This window comes from Sitophilus oryzae, unplaced genomic scaffold (assembly GCF_002938485.1).
Source record: "Sitophilus oryzae breed Bouriz unplaced genomic scaffold, Soryzae_2.0 scaffold_845_pilon_pilon, whole genome shotgun sequence".
Lineage (NCBI taxonomy): Eukaryota > Metazoa > Arthropoda > Insecta > Coleoptera > Curculionidae > Sitophilus > Sitophilus oryzae.
Window position 1 is genome coordinate 1,824,935 of NW_022147467.1, and position 19,291 is coordinate 1,844,225.

The 19,291-nt window shown below is 29.4% G+C and overlaps 1 protein-coding gene across 2 annotated transcripts in view; it reads right to left on the reverse strand.

Moving 5' to 3' along the window:
- Nucleotides 1-19,291, reverse strand: part of LOC115889735 (protein Shroom-like) — a 513,929-nt gene that overhangs the window by 72,219 nt on the left and 422,419 nt on the right. The gene's annotated exons all lie outside the window — the stretch shown is intronic.

Consider the following 19,291-nt stretch of genomic DNA (forward strand, 5'->3'; position numbering starts at 1 on the left):
AATAATTTCCGCATTTGATACATTTTTAAATCTGCAATAGTTATAAAAAAAATGTTAGTTAAGTTAGAATGTAAGTTAGTTATAATTAGTAGTTAAGACTTGTATAATACTTTTATATATGTACTTTTATTCATTTCCATCTGAGTTATACTAATTAATTATATAAACATTTGTTTTGAGATTTCATATCACTTTCACCTCATGAAATCTCTCATTAAGGGTGTTGTGAACATACATTTAATATGGTTATATGTATATGTATATTCGACAAATTGTATAAAATATTATTTTTACCCTTATTCTACGGCTATGCCTAAAGAATTTAAGGTACGAAAAATACCATCAACATTATTATTCTTCTCAGAAAGATGGGTGATGCAAATAAACAGAACCATTACCTTAAAGATGAAATTTGGAAGAAATAGTCATAAATAGTTGCATCATTTTTAGTTTTCCTTTGTAATTCGTTTACTTTCAGACGCGATGTCTGGTTTCTATTTACTTAAGAAATGGTCATGTTTGTCCCTTTGCAAACCTACCTGAAAATATTATTAAGAAATAGTAGGTACGCCCGTGGATTTTCGGAGAGGGCATTCTCATAAAAGCACGGTCACAGAAGGGACCGGGGACATTCATAAAAATTTTTCATAGACGTAATACTGCTAAATTTATATTTTGTATTAAAAGTTTAAAAATAAAAAGTAATAACAACTTAGTAAGAATTTAATTATAAAAAAATAAAGAATAACATTCCCAACAAGTGGTGATACGAGTCAAATAGAGAACTACAACATTTGGTGGCAGCGACTACAAGATTGGTGACGACGGTGGTCCAATCCAGGATCACGACAATGGAAATAGTGTGCAATTTCTTTAATAATCATCTTCTTACTGTTAACTTTAAGAAAACTTTCTTCTTGCCATTTGCCTGCTATTCAGATACTCTTCCAAAATTCAATTTAGATATAACTTATAACAATAAGCTAGTGACAATAAGCTCAGCAAACAAATTTAAGTATCTTAGAGTAATATTTGATAACCACATGAAATGGAATTATCATATTCAGTTTGTGACTAAAAAGTTAAGATCACTTTCCTATTATAATATTTAAGTTTTTAAAAAGTATAATTTCTATACAATTACTAAGAAATGTGTATTTTGCTTTAGCTCAGAGCAATTTACATATACGGTATTGTGATTTGGGGATCAGGAAGCAAAAATCAATTATCAAGTGTAAATATAGTTCAGAAATGGTTGCTGAAAATAATATACGATAAAAACTATAGATATCCCTCTGATGCCTTGTACAAAAAAGCAGCCATTTTTGACGCTAAATAATTATTTTGGTTTAAAACATTATCTATAACATTCAGCAATAAAAGAAAAATTAATCTAATCTCACTTTCATACTCACTACGTCGACGCGAATTAACTATTAATGTACCTAATAACTATAATGTAATTATGCATAAAACTATCGGACAAAAAAGTCATTTATCTTAGTTTTACCTAAAAAAATTGTTAATTGTCAAAACATTAATATTTTTAAAAAAGATTAAAAGAATGGATACTTGGTAGAACAATAACCGAAATGCATACACTTATACTCAGCAAAATGTGGAATATGAAAAACCAATCGCAATAAATATAATATTTGAAAAAAAAATAATGTAATCTTATATGCCTTAGAACTTGCAATCTACCCTATGTCAATATCTGATCGCTGTGTAATAACTTGTTTTTTAGCGTGCTTAAGTGTTGGACAATGAAATAAATTAATTTGATACATTTAGATATAGTTTAAGAATTTAGAATAAAATATTGTAATTATTATTGTAGAAATGAAACTCCTCATACAGGGTTCTACATTAAGAGGATATTATGTTTATTCACTATTTTCTGTTCGTAAGTTATGTATAAGTCTTGTATATACTTTGTAATTGGATCAGTTTGAATAAACATTATTTATTTATTTATTTATTATTTTATGCTGGATATGTTCGCAGTTCAGTTTCCGGAAAGCATATACCGAATAAGTTAACAGTTTAAAGAATAAACCAGAGGTTCGAAACTAAAGGCACTAAGGTATTAAGCACGTGGAAATGTGAAGACAAAAATAATTTAACAGGAAGAAAACAACAATGTCTTGAATATTCTTCATGTTGAAGAAAAGAAAAAGATTGACTCCCCCTTATTGAGGATACAGTGTGAAAATACCACAGGATCTTTCGCCGAATGACTTCTTCCTGTGGAGCACACTCAAAGACATCTTTATGGGCATATTAGATACAGAAATTTAGATGGACTTAAAACGACATCTCCATGGAATGCTAAAGATTCTCCCCTAACAGCTTTGTATTGTGAGGCGTGAATTTCACCATTATTTGGGGTATTGTTTGGTTGTGAATGAGGGATTATTTAAACATTTGATTAATTAGCATAGTTTAATAAAGTTTCTTTAGTTACCACTATTTTGGATGTATATGGTAGGAGCGAGGTCTGCCAGTAATGAACAGCGAGCAGGTCATACACCGCGTATACTATTCTCAGTTTAACTAATTATCTTGTTGTTTTAATAAACGTCAACATTATTCATAATTTTATTCCCTTATTGAGAGGTATTTTAAGGATACGTCTATCTCTAAAAATTAATTGAATTTATTTATCATCAAATTTCACTATCCCTTTTACCTTCTACAAGGCAATTGATTTCCATTCGAAGAATAGAGTTTATTATGTCATAAAGATAACCCTTGATCCTAAAATGGTCAAGTTTATGGCGCTTTTAATTACTAGGCCTTTGAGAATACGCCCGCCTTTTAAAAGATATCATGCTCTTATTGTACCGTGATTACCGTGAATACGGGAGGTTTTGTTCGATAAATAAACAGTAAATAGTTTGAAACATAATGAGGTTAATCATAAAAACCTGTAATTGAATAACGATATTATTTTCTATGAGTCATATTTTTGGATCTGTTGAAGAAAAGTCGTAATATATCATTTTTATGGCTCAATTTTATACCTTTCAGTAAATTTTAATTTTTAGTTGAAATTTTTTACTGTCAAGTGTTCTAAACTACTAAGACTACTAAGTGTCCTAAAATAGTGTACTTTATCACAAAGCTACAAGTTATATAGGGTGAATCTTAAATAAGTGCAAATATTTTAGGGGTACTATACAGGATCTCCCAGAAATAAGTGCAAGTATTTTAACTACCGTAGTTTGGGGCGAAATTGATAACCGAGGGCGAAATTGATAATTACATGGTTTAGTCACATTTTTAAATTTAGTGCCAAATTTATGCAACTAGAAGCAGTGGTGTGCATCAGTCTTGTTTAGTAAAGCTTTGATGACAAGTATAATTAAAAATTAATAATGAATATAATAATTAAAAATTTTAATTTTAGTTAATTAATTTTAACCGCGTTTTTTGCAAAAAATAGATAAAAAATGGCACACCCGACTGCATACGTCTTGTCAAAGCTTTACTAAACAAGACTGATGCACACCACTGCTTCTAGTTGCATAAATTTGGCGCTAAATTTAAAAATGTGACTAAACCATGTAATTATCAATTTCGCCCCCGGTTATCAATTTTGCCCCAAACTACGGTAGTAGTATAGTTCAACTGCTGAATTTAAAAATTTTAAAAATTCGAAATTTTTTGAAAAATTTTTTTGGTAATTTTTTAAATTTTTAGTTAAAAAACATAATTTCTTGATAATATGGCAACATAGGTATTAGATTAAATTTACAAGAAGGAAAATCCAGAAAAGATCCAGTGGTTCTCAAAATTTTAAGAAAAAATATTTTTTTTTGGAAATTTTCAAAGTAAAATAACGATATTTTGGACTTATTTAAAAAACGATAAAGAGAAAATATGTTTCTTTTATCAAGATCTACCACCCCTTAAAATACTTGCACTGATTTCTGAGACACCCTGTATTTCGATCCCAGAAACACGTCTATGAGGTTTTTTAGGCGACTATTTTTTGAAAAATTATTTAATTTTTTGAAAATTTATTTAATGTTTTGAAGATTTATTTAATTTTTTGAAAATTTATTTAATTTTTATTTAAAAAACATAATATATTCATAATATGCCAACATAGGTAGTAGATTCAATTTACTAGAAAGAAAATCCAGAAAAGATCCAGTGGGTCTCAGAATTTAAGCGAAAAATCATTTTTTTTTTAAATTTTCGAAGTAAAATATACCGGTTATTTTGGACTTTAAAAAAGGGTAAAGGGAAAATATGTATCTTTTATCGAGATCTAGTTGCCCTAAAATATTTGCACTTATTTAAGACCCTGTATTTTCAAAATCTTTAAAAACAGTAAAATTACGTAGGTACTAAAATTTTGAAATAAGTTGCGAGAAAATTCGAGATATAAAGTGACTCATGACTATTTCATCATATCTGTCAATGTTTGGCAATGACTGGCTACCTGGTATTATTGACCCGATATAGATATAAAAATGACAAGAGTTATTGACATTTGTGTTGTAATAGGTATTCGAATTTTCACGAATTTTGAGACAAATTTCAATGTAACACAAATAGTACCGTATCATTTGATATATTATTGGTATCTGTCACAGCTTGTCTAAAAAATTATCTCTTGGGCTCTTATAGAGGTCAAGCTTATGTAAATAATAACCGTCTAAGTAGTTTACATCTTTTCAATATCCTTGTTTAAAGTTTTCTGTACATTATTTTGTTTTAAATTTAGTAGTAGTTAATCAAATCATCAAATATTTTACTGTCAATTTTTAAAGTGAATAAGTAATGAAAGGCTGTTTCTTTGGTAAATCAGCCTGATATCACTGATGCACTATCATTACCTAGATCAATGTTTCTAAAAAATTGTGTTTTTACTACTTATTATTATTAATAGTTTCAATTCCTACATTATGAGCTCCATACTGCCGTATTAAGAAAAAAATCCTTATCTTATGTGTTAATCAATTAAGGTCTTGCTGGTTAATGTACACGGTGAGTCTTAAACAAGTGCAAATATCTTTAGGGTGTAACGAAAATATTTTCGTTACATTTTTCCTTTTATATCGTTTATCCGTTTTTTTATATATTATCGATTTTTTGCGGAACCTCGATAGTGGTACACATCACTAGCGATGGTTGTTAGTTTAAATTGTTTAAATATTTTATATATTTTCTGGTTGCCTATGGGTTACCGATAATAATTTGTTTATTTTTAATGAAAACGAAGGTTTATTATTAATATTTTGTTTAGTGTTAAATAATTAAAATGCAATTGTTACACACATTTTTTTGAAGGTATGTAGGAAATTTTATCGTATGTATTATTTTTACTATTAATTATAAATTTTTTATATTGACATTTGGTACTTAACGCATGTCTAAATGAATGGGAGAATTCTATAAAGGGACTTGTTTTGCCGAAAATCAATCTCTCTCATCTCGATCTTCTTTGCTTAAACACCTAGTTTTTTTTCCAGACACCGGCACGAGGTACGACTTGGAAATTATTTATTAGTTTTATTTTTTTAAACATTTCTTACTATCTAATATGATTTAATTATTTGATTTAATTATTTAATTAGCTTGTAACTTTAAATTCCTTTTTCTATTTTATCTTTTTATCTCACAGTTCATTTTTTTATCATTTCTTTATATTCTTATCTTGGTAGCACGTGTATGGTAGTTTTGTAAAAATTTTTCTAATACCTTTAACTTTTATTTAGTACTAATTATTTTTATCTTTCTTATTTTTGTACTGAGACGCAATCTGTCGAACAGGAACCCGCAGAGGTGTTCGATTTAGCAATTTCAGGGGCCATGAATAGAATCAATCACTGCAGGAGTACTCTCAGAGACGAACCAGGAGGGACTCTGGTAAGTAAGGATTTTTTATAATATTTATATTATACGACTTATGTCACCTTTAACGAATCCTTGCTTGCCAGAAGGCAACTCTTGTTTTATCTGGACCCTGTAGTGGTGGTGTCTATTGACAGGCCATTCGACAGATAGATTTTTGTTTTTTGTTGTTTTTGGGTCACTCTAGGGAACGTATATTTACCTCGTATCTGCCAAATTTACCTTACCATATCTTTATCTTATTTGGCGGATGCATTATCTTTGTTCCTGGAGTGACATATCTTTTCTTTTAGTTTTTATCTGTCGAATTGAGCATTTATCGTTTTTCGTATCTTATCCTATCTTTCTATTTACCTTTTAATATCGCATTTTAGTATTAACTTTTGTTCTAATTTAAATATTCATATATTTCTAGTTTTTTTATCTTACATATTTTTTTATTCTTTTTACACGTGTCTACAAATTAAATCAAATAATTTACCGTAACAATATATATTTTTTTTCAAGTCGTACCGAAGTGATTGTGGTGATCTGGAATTTTCTAGAGAGAGAGAGAGCAAAATATTTTTCTTTTATATTTTTTTTTATAATTTTTTATTTATATTCTTTAAATAATTTGGACAATCTTTTCAATTATAACTTAATTTAAACTGTCATTGCCTATTTTCTTTTTTAAATTTTAATTATAATTTTTATTATAATAATTAGTAGTTGGATTTAGATATTGATTATTGTGTATTTGAATCACTAATATGTTGTTTAATCATAAGTTATTTTTATTGTGCCTTCATTGGCAACCAACAGACAGTTCAATTGGTAATTTACAACACCACCACAAAACTGGGTACTTATCAATTGTGTTGAGTAGAATACTGCTGTTTGTTATCTTCTAGGAAGATACAAGAATTGACCCTCCCCATAAGTAGCTCACGCACTGAGACTGGTGGAGTCTCACAAGCTCTCCAACGTTAGCCGGACAATCACGCTACCCACCAGCGGACGAGTGCAGCGAAGAGGGTGAGGCCTTTCTCCCAACCAACCGAAGCAGAAACACTTAAGTATTCCAGTTGCATATCTAATCTCATATAATCGAGACTGTCACAGCCAATTACAAAAATATAAGTCATTAATGAAATTTTCTATTGTCTTATTTAATTCCAAAGCATACTTCCACAAACCAGTAACTTTTAGAATTTTGTGGGTTATAAGGGGTAGTATATTTCGAATTTGAAAATTTGGAATTTTTTGAAAAAAACTTGGATTTTTTTTTAATTTCTAGTTAAAAAACATAATAAATTCATATGAAAACGAAGGTAGTAGATTAAATTTACAAGAAAGAAAACCCAAAAAAGATCCAATGGTTCTCAAAATTTAAACGAAAAATCATTTTTATTTAGGACTATTATTTTGGACTTATTTGAAAAACGGTAAAGAGAAAATAAGTATTTCTTTTATCGAGATTTACCAGCCATGAAAATATTTGCACTTATTTATGATTCACCCTGTATATGAAATAGAGCACATTTATAATAATATAAGCGTCAGATTGACACTTGAAGTGAAATTTATTTTATTATAATTCCGAAATTAAACAAAATACGGTGTTTTTGCTCCTCATTGAATTAGAAAATAATTTTATCTTTTTACTGACACACTTGTGTCTCAATTGTAGTTAAGGCGTTCTTCCTTCACACGGCAGCATACGTTTTTTGATATAATAGTAAGATAATAATACAAAATATGGTTAATATCATAGTTGTTTAAATGCATGTAGCTATAATGCATCAAATCATAATGTTGCCTAAAATACTCAATACATTGAAAAGAAAGTCAATATTTAGAAAAACGTATTTACAAAATCATTTTTGATTCATTCATGTTTGGACTATTCGGAAATGGAATAATATTTTTGCAGTCATTGGAAACTAAGTTTCATTCAGAACCTCGAAATTGGTAATAAGTTAGTTCCTCTAATTTCAATGTAAATATTCAAAACTAGTAATAATCAATTAGTAGTAATTATCAATTAGAAAAAGGTAACAAACTTTTAACTTTTCCCACTAATTATACTTCAAAATTTGCGAGCAATGTCATTTTGTCGTTTGATTATCAACCTTCAAGGGAAATTTTGGTTATAAATAAAAATTTTATAGTTTTATAAGCTAATATTAAGCTTTCTCTATGGATACAAAACTGACTACCGCCAGCTGTTACTAGAATATTTCATTTATTTTAGTTGTATTTGGACATTGATTGTGTATTGTGACTGTGACAGTAAATTAAAATATATAGAAGTACAATTGAAACAATTAATTTATTCCACTAATTTCGAGGTTCTGAATGAAGCTTTAGTTATAATTTAAAAGTTACCAAGTTTCAGAAGATAAGTTTGAAAGGTATGCAGTATTGCTTCCATACTATTGGAGGCTTCTTTGAAGTATATCAGAATAACTTTGGGGCTTCAGTATTCTGGCTTATAACAAAGCTCAATTTTATTTCTTAAAACATACCTACTCTTTGGATTAGAACTAACACAGTAAATTAAATTAAATTTATTCCCATTTTTTCCAATTATCCCAGCGAGAGAAACATAATGACGCAAACATAAATTACATCACAAATATTTAAAACACAAAATCCAGAAACAGAACCACTATTAACACTTGCCGTATTCTAATTTTAAAACAGAAGAAGTGAAGATGGCTGGACATGACACGTGCTAAATGACGCCGATGATATTTCTTTTCTTTCGTCTTTTCGAATGGGAAAGACCAACGGAAAGCACTAATGCCGCTACTAGTAAATACGCGGTAGTCTCTTGGACTATTTTGAATCGACTGATTCAGCGAGGCGCCGACATCTCGAAAATAACTTGGACAGATGCTAAAATTGTGTGTTTACATTTTATTTATAAATCGGGATCATGTGGGTTATTCAATTCACGTAGAACACAATATTTTTTATATTTAAATTTCGTAATGATCCAAAGGACAAAAAAATATTCAGTATTGTTTTAGATCTATGTTTAAACTAGAGATGCCACGAATGTTTCTCTATTGAGAGACTTATTTATTTATCAAAAATTCTCAAATTGTCTCAAATATTGTACCCGCACATATCATTTAAAAGGCACCACAGTGTGATATTAACCAAAGCGGACTCCGTATCAACGAGAGATGGTGCAGGACTGTCCTGCTGAGCTTTAACTCAGATAAAACCATGGTAGTGCCATTCACAGATCGCGAAGTCTGAAAAACCTGAAAATAATTGAAACTGATTCAGTCTAGAATGCCACTTTATCTAAAGAAGAAAATATTCAACCAATATGTACAGTCATGACTCATGACCTATGCATACGAAATCTGGGCACTTAAAACGGACATTTTAGGGAATCTGCAGGTCGCATAACGCTCGATGAAACGAAATATGTTGGAAATAACTAAAAAAGACCGTAAAAGAATAGAGTGAGGGAGGCTACACCATAATTGGAAATCGTTGATTAAGCTGAAAATGATGATGATGATGAATTCAATTAGATGGAAAAGAATCTGGGAATAACCCTGAACAGTATACTTCTATGGAAGAGGCATATTAAAAACTTTACGAGAAATGTCACAAAGGCTGTCATAATATGCAGAAGATTGGCGCAAAATAGATGGGGCTGCGCCGGCGCCCTTAACATTGTGTGCTGAATGTATATACTATGATAGTAAGTTGCTTAGTACAAAAAACTAGAGCAACGTACTTCAAGGTAAAACCTGTGCAAAGTGCAGACTGGCATGGATCTGTATATTTTGTATCACAGGAGCCAATGGGAGTCATTCTAGACCTAGTAGAACTGCACATTGACGGACACAGTACTGGGTCTCCTGGGAAAATTGTTAGCTCAGGAGCTTCAAACACCCTCAAAAGAAAAATTCCACTCCTCCAGCTCCAAGTGAATGACATATCAAGAACGTACAACTTTGAGAAACACCTCACTGTGTAATATTGAGCAATGTAATACAATGTAATATTGAGCAATAAAAAAAATTGGAAGAGAGTTTTAACAATAGATAACTCAGTAGTAAAAAAAATCCCATCATTTATTCATATCTTTATGACAGTTAATACTCATGTTGCTTAGTATTTCCTTCCATCTATTTCTTAATGAAACCGTCATTGTTGAATTCAAATGCTTTATATAAATATCCTGTAAACAAACTACTTTGAATAGGAAATAAAATAAACTTTAAACTTAATGAACTAACTACCTACCACAGGCATTCATTTCGTACCGAATCAATATACGAGGACACGTAAACAACTATTGTGGATTGGGCTCCTTCAAAGCAGAAAATGCCACAAACAAAATTAAAAGGTCATTAGAAATTCCTTTGGATCATAAAGTTAACCTAAACAACAGTTTTATTACCCTATATAAACTCAGGCATAAACATTAAAAAAATAACAAACAACCATTTCCGTACCTAAATATTTTCCCTGTGAATAACGAAGAAAATACATTTTATTATAGTCCACCTTTAGTTGTATATCTGCGAATCTCCGTTTCAGAATTTCTAGTACATATATACACTGACTGACAGCAAACATTAACAGTATTAACAACTTAAAACTTTCCTGTATCTTGAAGTTTGATATATGTTGTTCGATCTGATCCGATTTTAATGATTTTTTAAGCAATATGCAGCTAACTTATTTGACTTTTTAGATTCCTTTTAGTTCTCATTTGTCTATTCTAGGAGGAAAAACAAATGTCGATATTTTGGCAAAATTTTAAAACATACTCTGGAAATAAGAAGTTTAAAAATTACTTTATCTTTAAAGTTGATCTTCTCTCTGTAATTTGATTTTTGATTCATCTCAAGAGTTTTGTTGAATATATTCGTTTTTGAAGAAGAAAATGATAAATGATAATCTTAACATTAAAAGCATGCCTTTGTTTATGGTCATAATCAACACACTAAACAGTAGTGTTAATTGTTTTTTGTAATATCACTGTTATTGAAAAATTGTAGTATCATTCATTGTTGGCACGTATTCTAGCAGAGAGATGGTTATAAATCCAGAAGTTACATCGCCTATTGCTGCTTTAATTGGACAAGGTAGAGATCATCTACTAGACTTGAAACAATCACTGGCACTGCACTGCTAGAGTAACTACCAACAAAAAATAATAATATGACTTTTCAATGACAGAATGACAGTGACATTACAACAACAATGACACCAATTTATAGGTGTGTGACAAAGACCAAAAGCAAAAGTAAGCTTTTAATGCTGAAAGTTCTGTAAATCGTTGCTGTGTTCTTGAAACGCGAACATCTCAAAGAAATATAAATATATTGAGAAAAATTAAAAAACAAGCTATCGAGAAAAGATGCACCTTGATAACTGGGTGGGTTTTTAATTCTTTACGTTATTAAACCATTTCACAGTGTGTTTCAAACACTAGCCCACTTAACAAAATTTTCTTTTTCCTCTTATACTAGCGAGATAAGTAGTTTAATTTTTAATTAACAGCTTGGAAATGACGATCGATGATATTCCCCACATAATTTCACATATAAAATGACAGTGATCTTCATTTCATTCAACAAAAGATATTGAACTTTAAAATTCATGAAAATTTTAAGGCGTCTGTTTTTTCGTGCTGGTCAGTGTAGATTTAAATTTATAGTAACCCGTAAAATGTATTTAAAGAAATGCTAAATTTAATAAAACATTAAATTTATTTTTGTAATCTGTAATTGCATGCTTGCATGTAAACTGCGAAAACTTGATGTATTCTAAAGACCTATTAAATTCATTAGAATATTATATAGAAACAGTTTTGATATCACTTTCAAACATTAAATTAAAACAAAATACTCTTTTATTCTATCTTTGACCTTTCTACGTGACTTCCTTAATATTTCAAATCCGAGGCTTATATACAAAAAAGGTCGAAAATAATCTAGGCAATGCGGGCAGATGTCGACCTAAAACATATTACCGGTGATATTATGGAGGGCTGGCTGGGTAAAGTTGGTACGTGCACGACACGTGGCCTAGCACATGCCTGATCCTTCAATGCGGAGAACCCGAGCAGATGGTCTCAAAAACTTACCCAGATGGACTGGTTTAGAGAAAGTTCGATCCATTACATATCTTTCAAAACAGTTTGAGATCGTATTTAAAACCATTCGTCTTTAGTCGTTGAAGGTGGGTATTTTCTTAATTATTATTAATATTTATGCATATTCTGATGATTTTTTAGTTAAAATTTCGCTTAGTATTCTTTAAATGCAATTATAGGCGCTTTATTTTCTAGAAACATATACAATACAACCGGTATGCTATAAGGCAGAATCATGCTAATAAAGATTATAATATAGCAAGCAAATCTTTAAAAACTTAAATTTCTTAATTGATTTGCAAATTTATTTGATCATATTAGTACGCAATCTTATAACTACGATTAGTATTTTTAACTATGTTTAACTTAGCCTTACTTGATCGAAGTACCAAAAACGATATGGAAACTTACCTGAAACAGAAAAGAAAATAGACATTAGTAATACAACTTAAAAAAAAACGTAATACTTTTAAACTATCATCTAGGTATAAAGAATATCATTATTTTGAAATAAAATAGGTATGTATAAATAAATACATCGGCAATCTAATGTGTAGCTAGCGCTCCTCCAATTATTTAAAAAGTTAATATAAATCTCTATTTGATACCAATTACACTTTTAATTACGTAATTGAGAGCGCGATTTTTAAATTCATTGTTGCCAACCATACACTTATAAAAAAGATAGACTTGAACTAAAGTCGTCATCGTTCTTGAAAAAAAAATGAGTGGCAAGAGAATTTATTTTAGTGTAAAAGAAAATATTTTGCCTGAAGAAAAACTCTCTTAACTCAAGAAAACTGGTTCTCTTGAAAAATTCGAAAATTTCTCTTGAATCTATTTTCATTCAACCAAGTGCAAGTTACTTTGTTTTAGGATAATAAGAAAAATACGCTAGGAAGTACTTCATTCAAGAAACATGGCCATTTTTCCAATAGCTAAATACTCTTTTGATGAAAAATAATAACGACACGCAAAGACGATGACGAAGAAAGGTATATACAATCAGTCGGCAGTTCGATCAGTCGTATGTCGCATTTCATAGGTCGCACATCATAGTACGTACGGGTTTTGTTGCTTGGAATTTTCCACTTGGAATTTTGCATAATTTTCTTTTTAAGCGCATATCGTATAACAAATTAGTGATCGTTATTAACATGCATTTGTCATTTTTTATGGACAAATTTTAGGGTATATGGATTCTTTAAAGGAGTTTCTGAAAAACATGGAAATTAGAGCATTTATTTGCTATATCTGAAGGTAAGAGACATTTACCTAATGCACCTGTTTAGATAATGCATGCGTGACTATAGATAGAATAAGAATAATAAATAAGCAAATAATTACAAAAATTTTAGAATTTCAAGTCGTCGTATTAAAAAATTCAAAATGTGACCAAAGCTTATAATTTTAATAATTTATTTGCTTTACTTTGATTAATCGTAATGTAACATTTTTTTGTAATTTGTAGAGTGATGAACCACCCCAAATAATACCAAGGAGTGAAGAAGCAGAAATAACTACTATCGAGGAAAATAATATCACTTTACTTACTACAGACCAGGAAAACCTAAATTTATCAGAAAATATTATATCTCGTAATATGCCTGTAAATGATGTATAGACTTCTCTTAGATCAAAATAAATTTTAGTTGAGTCAATAGTATTCGCTATTGGTTTAAGAAAAGTGTCTCTTTAATGAAGAAATGTCCCTCTTCAATCAAGAATTTTTGCATGAATCAAAGAGACTATTGTTCTTGTAGCAAGAACTTCTTTGTATATTCATTTTGGGTCAAGAGTGAAATACTTTGGACAGATAGATTTTTCTATTCTCTAAAGTAATTTTTTAAAGCTTATGAAAAGATAGTTAATGCTTTGGGCAAAGAAATGTCGTTCTTGGCCCTATTGAAAAGCGCCAATCTTTTGGGTCAAAGTCATATTCATTTCGACTGAGAGATCCTTTTTTTCAGTGTGGCAACATATTCTTCGCCGGGCTGACTAACTGGAATTTAAATTTCCCGCTCGGGATTCAGGTGGTAGCTCTGCTGTAAAAAATGTCAAGTTGCCATATTTATTTATTTATTTCCCGACATTGTCATTCGTTTTGACACATTAGTTTTGTATTACTAGTTTTTGGTTTAAATTAGTTGTGTTGTGATATTTTAAGGTGAAAAAATTTTACTAGCAGATCTTGCAGTGGAACATTGTTCTTTTAGTGCGAAGTGTACAGGGGGTACAAAACACACAGTACAAACACACGGGTACAATATCACGAACCAAAATGCAATAACAATTCGCAAATATTTGACATAATTTCACAGAAATTATAACCTACAATTTGCTAAGAGTTTGGCAAGCCTCAAAAATTTTAAGTCGAGTTCATCGTTCCGTCACTGCAATAATATTAAAATATGATCTGTCATTTTTAAAATAAACCAATAAAACTATTAGAAATATTAGAAACTAGCGTGTACCAGCTACTTCGTTCGCGTCAAATTAATCATTTGTAATGATGATGATAAAGCAAATGTAACAATAGATCTTGTATTTTCAAATAAAACACTGGATTTCCCTCATAACTTCTTTATTACATTTTAGTACTTAGGATTACGACACAAACATGTGTCTCGTGCGAGCGCACGGTACCGACTGACTGCTGCGGACGCCTCACTCCCAATCTTATCTCCCGTAACATTCTATCGCCTCTGTCATAAAAAACCATGCATTATGAATAATACAATCTGACATAATACATAAACCATAATTTGTTAATCATAACAATACACTATATAAACAAGGTACTCATAAAAATCATAACACTCGGCCATCCTACTTTCCGGTCGTCCTCGACTTCCCTCCTTTATTGCTTCTGAAAAGATAAATAAAAAAAAGAAAAAAAAAGAAAAAAAAATTATTTATTTTTAAGTTTCTATGCTCGCATTAGAGCTTTACTTATTTTTAAGTTTTTATGCTCGCATTAGAGCTTTACTTATTTTTAAGTTTTTATGCTCGCATTAGAGCTTTACTTATTTTTAAGTTTTTATGCTCGCATTAGAGCTTTATTTATTTTTAAGTTTTTATGCTCGCATTAGAGCTTTATTTGTTTTTAAGTTTTTATGCTCGCATTAGAGCTTTATTTATTTTTAAGTTTTTATGCTCGCATTAGAGCTTTACTTATTTTTAAGTTTTTATGCTCGCATTAGAGCTTTACTTATTTTTAAGTTTTTATGCTCGCATTAGAGCTTTACTTATTTTTAAGTTTTTATGCTCGCATTAGAGCTTTATTTATTTTTAAGTTTTTATGCTCGCATTAGAGCTTTACTTATTTTTAAGTTTTTATGCTCGCATTAGAGCTTTACTTATTTTTAAGTTTTTATGGTCGCATTAGAGCTTTATTTATTTTTAAGTTTTTATGCTCGCATTAGAACTTTATTTGTTTTTAAGTTTTTATGCTCGCATTAGAGCTTTACTTAATGTTAGGTTTTATGCTCGCATTAGAGCTCTACTTATTTTTAGGTTTTATGCTCGCATTAGAGCTCTACTTATTTTTAGGTTTTATGCTCGCATTAGAGCTCTACTTATTTTTAGGTTTTATGCTCGCATTAGAGCTCTACTTATTTTTAGGTTTTATGCTCGCATTAGAGCTCTACTTATTTTTAGGTTTTAGGCTCGCATTAGAGCTCTACTTATTTTTAGGGTTTATGCTCGCATTAGAGCTCTACTTACTTTTAGGTTTTATGCTCGCATTAGAGCTCTACTTATTTTTAGGTTTTATGCTCGCATTAGAGCTCTACTTATTTTTACGTTTTATGCTCGCATTAGAGCTCTACTTATTTTTAGGTTTTATGCTCGCATTAGAGCTCTACTTATTTTTAGGTTTTATGCTCGCATTAGAGCTCTACTTATTTTTAGGTTTTATGCTCGCATTAGAGCTCTACTTATTTTTAGGTTTTATGCTCGCATTAGAGCTCTACTTATTTTTTTAGGTTTTATGCTCGCATTAGAGCTCTACTTATTTTTTTAGGTTTTATGCTAGCATTAGAGCTCTACTTATTTTTAGGTTTTATGCTCGCATTAGAGCTCTACTTATTTTTAGGTTTTATGCTCGCATTAGAGCTCTACTTATTTTTAGGTTTTATGCTCGCATTAGAGCTCTACTTATTTTTAGGTTTTATGCTCGCATTAGAGCTCTACTTATTTTTTAGGTTTTATGCTCGCATTAGAGCTCTACTTATTTTTAGGTTTTATGCTCGCATTAGAGCTCTACTTATTTTTAGGTTTTATTTTAATTTATTTTTGTTTTGTTTTAGGTTTAAATCAGTAATGCCTTCGTTGTGTTTTATATTCAAAAATAAATCTCATAATTTCATCTTAACAAAGACCAGAATCTAATCCTTAATAAAATAATTAATAATCAAATTTCAAAATATAGCAACTGACAATACACGCCTTATACTGGCTGCTAAAGTATTTGCTTATATTAACACCATCTAAACATTTAATTCTGATCTACTTAAATTTTGATTTTTGTTTTATTTTTAATAGTAAGTAAGAATGAAAATAAGTAAAGTAACGTAAACGTTCGTTCATCCTGACCTTACTCGCATCGCTGCAAATCGATGTCCCTTTTTATGGTTCTAAGAAATTGAATGTTGAAACATACAAAACTTTATATCTACTTAATAATTGTTCGCCTTAAGTGAATCCATAAAGTCAAAGAGTATTTTATATTAGACGTTAGATTTCTTTTTTTTTTAATATTAGACGTCACATTATGGCCGATACTGTATTTTGTAGTACCCCAATTGTCAGAATTAATTATTTTTATTACAAACTCATTTGATCTTTGATTATTGCATAGATTTCATTTAGTTTTTGACTGAAAATTTTATTTACTATAGAACTGTAATTTTTTTTTATATTTAGAAATATTTATCTGCCAAAAGCTTTCATAAACTGATTTATTTTTCTTTTACTTCTGTTTGCAGTTTTAAATCACACTTCTCCAAATATGAGAATTAAATTCACCTTGCTTTTCATACAGTAACCAACCAAGTATATTTTCAATCGATTCATATTTTGACCCTATTTTAATAAAAATAAGTATTAATGAATAATATTCCAATTATTTTTAATACTAAAGATATTTCGTTTTTATTTTTAATTATTTTTTTTTATTTACTATTTCTACTGAAAAGTTTAGATTCAATTAGACCACCAATCAGAACCCAGTTGAAGAGGATCGGGCCAGCTCATAATCCCCTGCAACCAACGATCCTCAATGATCATTATCAAAGCCAAACATTAATTAATTAATATGGGTTGCAGCATTGTAACCCTGTGCTTTTACTGATACGTGTTACTAAAAGTATAAGAACATTTAGTTCTAATTTTTTATACCTTCCTGTAAAATTTAAAATTAATTAAAACTGAAACTTTTGTTAACACTGGAGATGTTTTTTTTATACAGTCTTAAATATTAAATATCAATTTACTAATAATAGTCAACTTCATGAAAAACTGGTATGGTTTTTCATAATTCCTTGTACGAAATATAGTGTTAGTTGTATGCAGTAATTTGTTTGTAACAGGTTTTTTTTATAAGTTATTTTTTTTACCAAAGAACTTTAGTTTTTATCAATATGCTTCGAACATTTTATTAAACTATCGCAGTTGTCTTTAAAACAAAATATAGAAATATTAGAAATATTGATGATATTCTGATCCTCTTTGTTTAGCAAGTACTTAGTCATATTTAATTCTTGGTATTTTTAATTAAAAAGAAAATTTTATCCTGTAAACATACAGGGTGCAATTTGAGTGTTTTTGCTTGAACTCTGTTGTGGTTAAATAGGAAATGATATTTACTCAATTGTTTTTAATAAGAAATTATTGAGTTTTGATAAACTATATACAGCAGTCAAATTTGCAACATTCCATGAAAGCTGGAGGCAATGAAATTGATATCTGTACCTAACTGCTATTCATAAGTAATAAACATAAACTATTATTTTGTTTTTTTCTGATACTTTAGTGTTGATGAACACTACAGATTGGAAATTATATTTTAATTTAATTAAATTCGATTTTTTTTAAATGCATTAAAAATCTTGTTAAATAAATAGTACAGAGTGAATAATGGTGTGATGACTTGAAATCAAGTTCCAACTATATAAGTAGTAGGTAGTTGCTCAATTTGTTTCTATATAAAAGAAACAGATACTTCATATTCTTCTAAACTTCATATTCCAAATCGCTCAGCAAACGTATCATCTGTAAATGACTATACTTGGCTGTGCTACCAAAAGAGACACCTTGCTCTCTCTAGGTTTCTAGAATCTTGATAATATCTCCCAATTCATTTATAATTTTATAATTCATGAAGCACTTTAAGTATGTCTTACATGTCACTAAAACAGATTTCAATAAAAGAGATTAGCGAATAAATCATGGAACAAAATAATAATCATTCAAAAAGTGAAATCATATACTGTTTCCAAAGAGAACATTCAGAATAAATATTTTTTTTAGGAAGTAGAATGTTGTGAGGACATTGCATTTGACATTGCGTTCAATGCTAATTTATTTTATTTTTGTTGCAAAACAGTCTGATTTCTTATATTGATAAACTTTATTTTTTTTAATTGTTATTGTCTGAAGTTACAGCTTTTGGTATTTCAAACTTCCTATTTCTTTTTATTTATTTATTTTTTTTTGAGGCCGAACAAAAGTAATTATTTAAACTTTTTATTCCTCCGACACTCTATCTTCTGGTAAAATCCTGAAGGGCTTTACTAAAACCATAACATAAAATATAATCAACACAACACGAAATTAATTAAATGGTTTCTTTTAAACTCCTCTGTATAAATTGTTAAACATACAAAACAATTTTTTGTGCATACTAATTTCTTTTTACAAATCCAAACAAATATTATTGTGTTATGTAAAAAACTCTGTGTGTTTATCGACCTGTGTACGAACATTTTCTGTTATCAATTATCACCATATTTTTTTTTGAAACATATTGTGTAACTCCTTTTATTTCTATTAACAGACTATTTTCCAAGACCGTCCTGAAAATAATAATTAGTCCTTAATTATTTTAAAAAGAACGTTATATCTTTATAAGAAACAGAAATAATTTTTGAATCATAAACTTTATTAAAACAATAATTATTTTTAGACTATATCGGTCTATAATGTTTGTAGAGACTTATTTTGCGATTATTTGTTCACAGTGTACATTTAAACCTTGGTGATATTTTAAACCTTCATATTGTTTAATTTATTCACTAGAAATAA